The 9,680-nt window shown below is 32.0% G+C and overlaps 1 long non-coding RNA gene across 1 annotated transcript; it reads right to left on the minus strand.

Annotated features, from left to right (window-relative positions):
- Positions 1–1,600: 1,600 nt before the first annotated feature.
- On the minus strand, positions 1,601–8,099 carry LOC148603307 (uncharacterized). The gene is made up of 3 exons (XR_015916691.1): positions 8,032–8,099; positions 4,033–4,153; positions 1,601–3,373 (listed from the first exon to the last, which is right to left on the minus strand). It is a non-coding gene; the product is annotated as an uncharacterized LOC148603307 (long non-coding RNA).
- Between the last annotated feature and the right edge of the window lie 1,581 nt (positions 8,100–9,680).

Here is a 9,680-nt window from a genome sequence, read left to right on the forward strand (position 1 = left end):
TAAATAGCATGGGAAATCCCAGTGTTTTCACAAGATAGGGGTATATTTAAAAATCATTATGGAGATTAGGCTTCACATCACAAGAAGCAAAATGCACCTATAAAATGTACAGAAATGTTTTTCCTTTCAGAAACTGTTTAAATTTTTAAAATAAGATGAGAACTTTTTTCACAGCACTAAGAGGAACAGGGGTAATTTCTGCGTAGGACTATTTTTGCGTACGTTCCAAATGCTCATTGGTTGAATTGGTGGTCTGTAACCTAAAGAGTCACTTTTTGTCTTAGAAAAAATAAATAACTATACAGGTATCTTCCTACACACATACTGAATGCATTTGCAAAGTTTCAGTGAAATGTGACTAGCACTTTTTTAAATATTTGATTTTTAAATATAGGGTAACCAAGTTGTGCGAGCAAAAAAGTGAAAATATTCTACCATACTGAAATGCATTAAATATTTGCAAAGAACTTTTTCTGACTTTTCAAATAAAAAATATCAATCACAACTTGTTTTTTAACAATATTAATGAAGAAATAGTTTTAAAAGTAATCATTTTCTGAGAAATTGGTCTATTTTTAAAAATTTATTTCTGACATGCCTCCCCCTTTTTCTTGATCACATGTCAAAAATCCTAAATCTTTAAATTTTCACAAAAGGTGATATATTTGGCATTAAATTTGTAAATACAGTGTTTTCACATTAAAACATGACCAGTAAATGGCACCTAAAGCAAAAAAAGTGCTCAATAATGGATTTTCCATGTTGCCATAGGGGAATGCTTATATGGCCTTAACCGCAGTAATGAAAGTGAGTTTTTCCTCATTTCTAACCTAATTTTTGCTCAAATCTACACAAAACTTGATTTCAAGTGCTTATTACTAACATATTTACCTAAATATAGCCCTCAAAGTTTAATATTTGATATTTTTACTAAATTTTCTACACTTTTTACAAGATAGGACATAAAAATCAGCCAAAAAGACCAATTTTCCATAATTTGGACCTATAACTTAAAAAAATGCATATTTTGAAGGATTTTTGTAGTGTATTCCTCTCATGGCAAAGTTAACAAGATCTTCAAGTAGTTTAAAGCTATTTCAAGAAACTTTTCATTTTGCCATGGCTTCATCTTAAGGCTAAAAACCACTAATTCCACTTCCCATAGGCTTCTATGCTAATTTCACAATATTCAATGGCTTCTCTGGACTTTACCTTAACTTTAACCTGCAGATGACTATATATCAGCATGATTCTACATATGTCAGCTCACAATCCTCAGAATGGCATGTGGGGTTAGCAGACTTGCAGTGCAGTACTGGTCACCGGAAGTGAAGGGTCTATAAATAGCATGGGAAATCCCAGTGTTTTCACAAGATAGGGGTATATTTAAAAATCATTATGGAGATTAGGCTTCACATCACAAGAAGCAAAATGCACCTATAAAATGTACAGAAATGTTTTTCCTTTCAGAAACTGTTTAAATTTTTAAAATAAGATGAGAACTTTTTTCACAGCACTAAGAGGAACAGGGGTAATTTCTGCGTAGGACTATTTTTGCGTACGTTCCAAATGCTCATTGGTTGAATTGGTGGTCTGTAACCTAAATGCACATAGCGATCTAGCGTTAACCATAAAATCCTTTGTCCTGTAGAAAAAAAGGATAAATGCACACTTTCAGATTAAATCTTTTTGTTTTGTTAACGCTGGATCTCACTATAAAATAGTTGTCAAAAGAGTGAAAAAAATACTATTTAATTTACGGAATAGCTTTCCAGACGGTTGTTGTGCATTAGTCTATCAGTCGTTACACTTTAGATTATGCATAAAACTGAAAATTTACAAACTAAATTACATCATTATCTAGTTTTCTTCCGAAGTTATGATAAGTTTTTTACCAGTTATGTAAGTAGGCAGGAAAAGGTCTTATGGACCCTCATCCTTCCAATATATTGTAAACATGTGTCAAGCAGTAACCTCTCATATGCATCAAAAATATATACAGATCTAAATCCAAAATTATCGAAATAGTAAGCAAAAATCCATTACCGAAGGTTCTATCATATTTAACACAAGGATTGAAGCCTAGACGTTTTATTTATGTTGAAATATGTAATAATGAAAATTTTGATATTCATGATTAATAAAATCTGATAACATTTGGGGTCAAACAAGTCTGACACTACATGTTTATAATAAATCAGCAGCTTTCTTCAGACCTTTCTCGAGTTCTGAAATCGACATAACCATTGGCTTGTAAAAATGAAATACTTCAGGTTCTAACGCAAAATAAGTGAAACCGAATGCATGTGCAAGTCCAAAGAAGCATGGTCTTTCATTGACGTTTTGAAGTTTCAATGATGTTAATGGTAAGAATTCAATTATAGTGCAATTAACTGGTGCAAATATCATATTCCCAAATGCACCACCATGCGGTCCAATAATAACTCTAGCATTTTCGAAGGTTTTTTCTATTTACCTTCCAGTTTTTTACAGGGAATACTACTTTCACATTTGGCCACACTTTTTGTATTGTTGACAAAACTTCTTTTTCATTTCTTACCGATCTTTTTCTTCCTTTGACTCGCGCTATATATATGATATCGTTACCAATCCTTGTTTGGTTTCCTAGTGAGGTCATTGATTTTGGTGGTAGTAACCACATTGATAAATCTGTATCTCCAAAGAAAGGAACGAGGATCGACAAAAAGGTTGTGGTTCCGGTGAGAATATAAAATCTACTCTCGTGTAAATCACAAAATAATCTAGTTAGTTCTTCCTGGAGTTTGTTCATTATAATTATACGTATCAATGGACGTCGTGTGAGCCACAGACATGATAAAACAACACGTGGTATTGTATCAAATGTTATATGTTGGAAAGAATGATCCCAAATCTGAACTAAGCTGTACGCGTGAGAATCAAATACTTTATTAGAGGTTTTTACGTGATGTATTTTGTTTTCATCTTTACACCAGTACCATTTGCCAAAGCAGAAAGGTTTAGTTTTGTTAAAGACTAGTCCATGGGGATGAATAATGGTAGCATTGACCACATATTCAATCCTAAATAACGAAGGTGTTTTCCATGTAAGGTTTTCATACACAATGGTGTCTTTGACAAAATATTGAACATATGATTCCATGTTAATCCTTCTTTGAACACGACTATCAAAGTGCATGATATAACTTACAAATATTACTAAAACCATTGTTACAGCTACTATCTGAATAAAATATATTTTAACGGTAGACATCCTTAATGGCGTTTGTTCAATTTAAAGTATATAGAGATACACAATCTTAGAACTGTCTACAAAAAATAGTATTTGTATTTCTTCTGTGGAACGTTGTTATTTTCGAGGATAATGCATATTCTGAAAGACAAATTGATAGATAAATAAATTTTGTATCCATAATTTCTGATACTTTACTATATCTTGAATTTTACAAAATATTTCTGACATAATGCTGTCGTTCCAGCAGACAAACCCAAAGAACGTCAGTTTTGTCTGCAAGACACATTTCATCAAATGGTTATATCAAAGGTAGTTGTAAGAATTACATTGCTACCACACTCTCCGAAGAATAAATAGTAGAAAACCATTAATCTGTGCTATCCTTCTTTGGTCTCTACTATATATGATGATTGTGATATTCAATTCATGTTCAGGATTCCAAAGATCCACAAAAATCAAAACAAAGAAAGCTTCATAGCTAGATCTACAAAATGTATTACCAAACATCTTTCGAAACTCTTAGCTTCCATACGCATAGCTGCAAAAACTGTTTTCAGTCTTACAAGGACACCTATTACTCCCATTTTTTTTTCGGAAATTAGTTCTCTCCTTTTTGACTTCTCAACTCTTTACACTACATTATATATGATAAATTGAAATCTCGTTTGAAGGGACTATAGAAACAGCTTGTTCTGCATCTTTTTTTGGATCTACATCTCGAATTTGAGTTCATCTCACACTAAAATTATGGTAAACGATACAACTTTAACTCAATTTAATTAATAAATTTTCTTTACCTGTGCAGCAAGATCCCTTCGTCTCCTGCATATGGTGTTTATATTTCACAATCGCTACGCTAGACCATGTACTAACTACTCGGATTTCCTTAAACACCAGAAATATCTGCGTAACAGACTCCTGAATCAAGGGTATAAGGAAATACGTTTTAAAAGGTCTCTTACAAAATTTTTTTTTCGATATCAGTCCTTAGTTAAAAGGTACTCAGTTTTTTTGTTTGTTTTTTTTATGTAAAATGTACTTTATGCTAATCTGACGCTGATTTACCGATTATGACAATAGCATGCAAATGCTTTTTAATCAACACTGGTATAGTCACGCCGCAAAGTAAATGGGAGATTAAGCGCGCTGTAAAACCTAGATTAAACCGCTGTTTCGTCTGAAGTGCCGGTACTAAGTCGGGATCATGCGGTACCAGCTGCTTTGATCCGGTGGTATAATATCTATTTTGCAAGATTTTGGACTTGACTTGATTATGAATCGCATTAGTGTTCGGTAATTGTGTTGTCAATGGAGAATGTGTATCTAAGTTGTGAAACTTGTACCTCATCCATCCTTGTTTATGAACAATAAAATATGTTTAAACTAATTGTGTTGTTACCATAAGCCTCGGTCATACTGTCATGTTTCAAGGTTTACGTTTTAAAATGCAACCTTTCAACTACATTTTGGATAAAAATATCCCATTATTTTAAAAGAAATCATCATGATGTACCGGTCACTGATTCTAATATTTCAGAATAGCAGCATTTATAAAAATTGAGCCTTTACTTGTACTACAAATTATGCTAAAATGGTACCTTTGATTATTTGTAGCCACAGAAGACATTCTTATCTGATGCAATAGCAATAGGATGCAAATGGTATTTGCAAGTCCTTTTTAGTTATGAACAAAAACAATTACATACGAAACACGTCAACTTCAATTATCATCAAGCTGTTGTTTAACAAAACGTGCATTTTTTTATAAACTGAAAATCAAAATATAATTATGCAAGTACAATAGTTATTGCTAAGTCATAATACATTCCTCCTCAATATTTTATAACTATTAATTAGCACTAAGCATCTCTTAGTTATTCAATATAAAAATAGATGTGGTATGATTGTCACTAAGATAATCATCTAACAAATTGCAAGCAATGAACAATTAAAATCCTACTAGTTAACACACGGTCATCAATATGGGCACAGCCCATATCATAAAGCAAGTTGAAAAAGGCACCAAAATAAAAACGATGTGAAATTATTCATAAAAGACGAAAATCAACCTAATATATTAATAAACACAAAACGAATAACAATGAAAATTTAAAACATCGACAACCACTGGACTTTAAAGAGGCACATAAAGTATGTTAGACATATAAGTAAACGCTCAACCCTACTCTAATTTGGGACATTGTTAAAACGAACTCTAAACATCTGTCGCATTCGGATTTAACTCTTGAGATAAATACAGAATACAAACACCTTAACAAATAGGACAAAAGACAATATATCTGCACCTACCTCGAAATAGAACTCGCTATTTCTGTAAAAGTAATCAAGGGAACCAAGGTTATAGAGTTAATCAAAAGAATGTAATTCAGGGACAAAGACCAGAGAGACCATACATGCAAAGTAACAAAAGCAAATGAGCAGCTCGGACGCCACTAAAAATTGGGAGCATGGACCAAGTGCACCGGTAGGGTAGTTCAAATACCAAAACCAACAGATAAGCACACCTAGTTTTCTCAGACAAAATTATCAATAACAAACCCGTCCGACAGGATTTAGGAAAACATATCATAACATGTCTAAGAAAAACAAGATCTTCGTACAAAATGTGCTTTCAAGGGGAAACAAACTTTCTATTTTTATTTTATAATACTGAATGTTCTATTTTCATTCTTTTTGAAAGGAGGCCATAACAATCAGTTGTGTATGTTTGTCTGATGTCTTTATCATCTTCATTAAAGTTGTTTCATTTTCTTTATAGTTTGCATTAATCTGAGACTGCTAAGGTCAAAAGTGAGTCACACCTCTTTGTGTGACCTTTAATAAATTGAACGACGCTGGGTCTATACCCTGCTCAAAAACATCAATGTCAATAAGATTCTTTTGTTTTAATTATTATTATCTTTTTCGAAAATTCTACACGCCTTCGAAACGACCTGCTTATCTAGACATTATGAAACTAAATCTGACAGATCCATTCTTTGTAAATTCAATATTAGTGCCCATGATTTAGCAATAGAAAGGGGAGATATATATATTTATAGACAAATATAAAAGAATTTGTAGTTCATGTAATAATGGTGATATTGAGGACGAACACCATTTTTTCTCAATATGATCTCATTATACACAATAGAGAAAACAATTGAAAAATTGAAAAAAAATCAGTAGTTTTCGTATTTAAATTCATTTTTCTAAATGAAAGAATTAATTTACTTACTAAAAAGCAGCTCATACAGCATACTTAAGTTAACAATAAACTTTATGAAAGAATGTTGGGAATCACAATAAATGTAAAAATATTTCTGTAAAGTTAAACCACTGTCACATTAAGCTCATGAAAATATTCATATGTATGATTATCCAGTATGTGTTAATATGTTGTTGTGTACTTCTTTATATTACATGCCATAATCATTTAATGTAAATGTGTTTGAGCTAATAAATATTGCCTATTGTCTATTATTGTTAAATCAGTTATTGATATGGACGTTGCCCATATCGAATCTCCAACAAACACAAAACTGACTAAGATTGAACCGGAACCTAATTTATATCGGAACCAGTTTAGCCTTTCACGAGTAAGTTACAGATAAAAAATTATCACTATCTGTGCCATTTGATAGAACAGAATATTACTCTGGTATTGAACAAATCAAAATTCGACATGAAGTACAATAAAGTTAATTAATATTTTAATTTATCAAAAAGAGTGTCAATATTCGAACCAATAAAAACATAGTTCAAAGAGTTACAGTGAAAATAATTCTTATGGGTAAGTTTATTAAAATATTTACAATATTTACAATTATCGAGCTTTATATCTTATATTATCATTAAAACAATGATAAGAAACTTCATTTTTTTTAATTAAGTTACGACAATTACAACTAAACTGTACGTTCAATACTTAAATTCTTTAAACTACTTCATGGTAACGGAAACCTCGACTTAACAATTTACTGGAGATACCGAGGTTACGTTAAACATCGCTACAACATGGGAACATATACACCGTTAAAAAGAAACCAAAGTAACGTCCCCGTCGAGGATGGCAAAATTGATAATTGGAAAGGAAAATCGTTTCTGTTGTCGTAAATTTCAGTTTTGACTTTGCCTTGTGAAATGGAAACCTCCAAATAAAAAAGCACAACTGAAACTGTCCCTATTAGCTCTATTTAAGGTCAAACATTTAGGGACAATTTCAGCAGAGTATTTGAAATTTGAAAAAGTCAGGGTTATCCAGCGCAACAATATCATAAGGGTAACGATAAGTATTGAGAAATGGGTCTGTTAAAACAGATTGGAAGTATCTTTATGACGTTTGGCCATTAACTGAGATACAGATATATTTTGATTGCAAATATTCCCTGATATATCAAAATGGATGTGATATATGCAATGAAAGGTAATACAGACGTTGGTAATACTGGATGAATTAGAAAATAACAAAAAATAGATTATGTTTAAGTCGCTAATATTGTTAACGACTACTTGCACTCGTAATTTCAGTACTTAATATTCGCTTTGATTTGCATAATTATATATTAATACTCCATTCCACAGACCTGTGCCGTGTTTACCGTCATAGCGTCATAGTTCTAGCTTCATACGAGATGAAAATGTACCTCTTAAATATCATACACGAATGTTATACGTGTGTTTCTTGCTTGTATAACAACGGGAAGTTACATGAAATGGTCGGTTAGCACTGAACATTACCCAGTTTCCGATTCAGGCACATGGGCTCGTTATAAGACTACATAACAGAAACTTACATGTGAATACTTGTTACTCTTTATCCCCTTCGGTGTATGTATTACGAAACACGTTAACTTCAATTATCAACAAGCTGTTGCTTTATAAGACGTGATTTTTTTTTCTATACTTAAAATCAAAATATCATCATGCAAATACAAATATTTATTGCTAAGTTATAGTACATTCCCTGTGATTTTGTATGGTTATTAATTATCACTAAGCATCTCTTAATTATTCAATATAAAATATGATTGTCAATAAGATAGTCATCTTACAAATGTCATGCAGTGAACAATTAAAATTTTACTAGTTAACACACGGTCATCAATACGGACACAGCCCATATCATAAAGCAAGTTGAAAAAAGCCCCAAGAAAACGATGTGAAATTATTCATAAAAGACGAAAATCGACCTAATCTATAGAAGAAAAACACAAAACGAATAACAATGAAATTCAAAACATCGACAACCACTGGACTTTAAAGAGGCACATAAAGTATGTTAACTATATATGTGAACGCTCAACCCTACTCTAATTTGGGACATTGGTAAAACGAACTTTAAAAACCTGTCGCATTCGGATTTAACTCCTCTTGAGATAAATACAGAATACAAACACCTTAACAAATAGGACAAAAGACAATATATCTGCACCTACCTCGAAATAGAACTCGCTATTTCTGTAAAAGTAATCAAGGAAACCAAGGTTATAGCGGTAATCAAAAGAATGTAATTCAGGGACAAAGACCAGAGATGGAAAACAGATACACAAAAAAAGAACACTAAAACCATACAAACAAAGTAACAAAAGCAAATGAGCAATTCGGACGCCACTAAAAATTGAGAGCATGGACTAGGTGCTCCGGTAGGGTAGTTCAAATACCAAAACCAACAGATATGCACACTAGTTTTCTCAGACAAAATTATCAATAACAAACCCATCCGACAGGATTTAGGAAAACATATCATAACAAGTCTAAGAAAAAAAAGATCTTCGTACAAAATGTGCTTTGGGGAAACAAACTTTCTATTTTTATTTTCTAATACCGAATGTTCTATTTTCATTCTTTTTGAAAGGAGGCCATAACAACCAGTTGTGTATGTTGTCTGATGTCTTTATCATCTTCATTAGAGTTGTTTCATTTTTTTTTAAGTTTGCATTAATCTGAAACTGTTGACATCAAAAGTGAGTGATACCCCTTTTTGTGACCTTAACTAAGGAGATAGACCTATGGTAAGGGACATAACCTGTGAAATCGGTGATATGTTTGCATCATGTTCAATTTCACCAAAACCTCTCAAGTTTTCGTTTGAAGCAGAATAAAATGAATCCAAGTTAATTAGACGCTTACACAAAATTGTTGTAAAATGGTATATACAAACGTTCCAATGATTTTTAAGAGTCGTGTCCCTTACCCAAGGTCTACCTCCTTAAATGTACAGGCGGTGGGCATTTCCCCTGCTAACAAACATAAATGTCAATAAGATGCTTTTTTGTTGGGTTTTTTTTTTTGTATTTTTTGTTTTTGTTTTGTTTGTTTTGTTTTTTGTTTTTGTTTTTGTTTTGTATCGTTTGTTTTGGTTCTTGGTTTGTTTGTTCGTTTTTTGTTTTTTTTGTTTTTTTTTGGGGGGGAGTATTTGTTTTTGTTTTTTGTTTTTTTGTTT

Source organism: Perna viridis, chromosome 11 (genome assembly GCF_037379345.1).
Source record: "Perna viridis isolate PV_CMFRI_1.1 ecotype Kerala chromosome 11, ASM3737934v1, whole genome shotgun sequence".
In the NCBI taxonomy this organism is placed as follows: domain Eukaryota; kingdom Metazoa; phylum Mollusca; class Bivalvia; order Mytilida; family Mytilidae; genus Perna; species Perna viridis.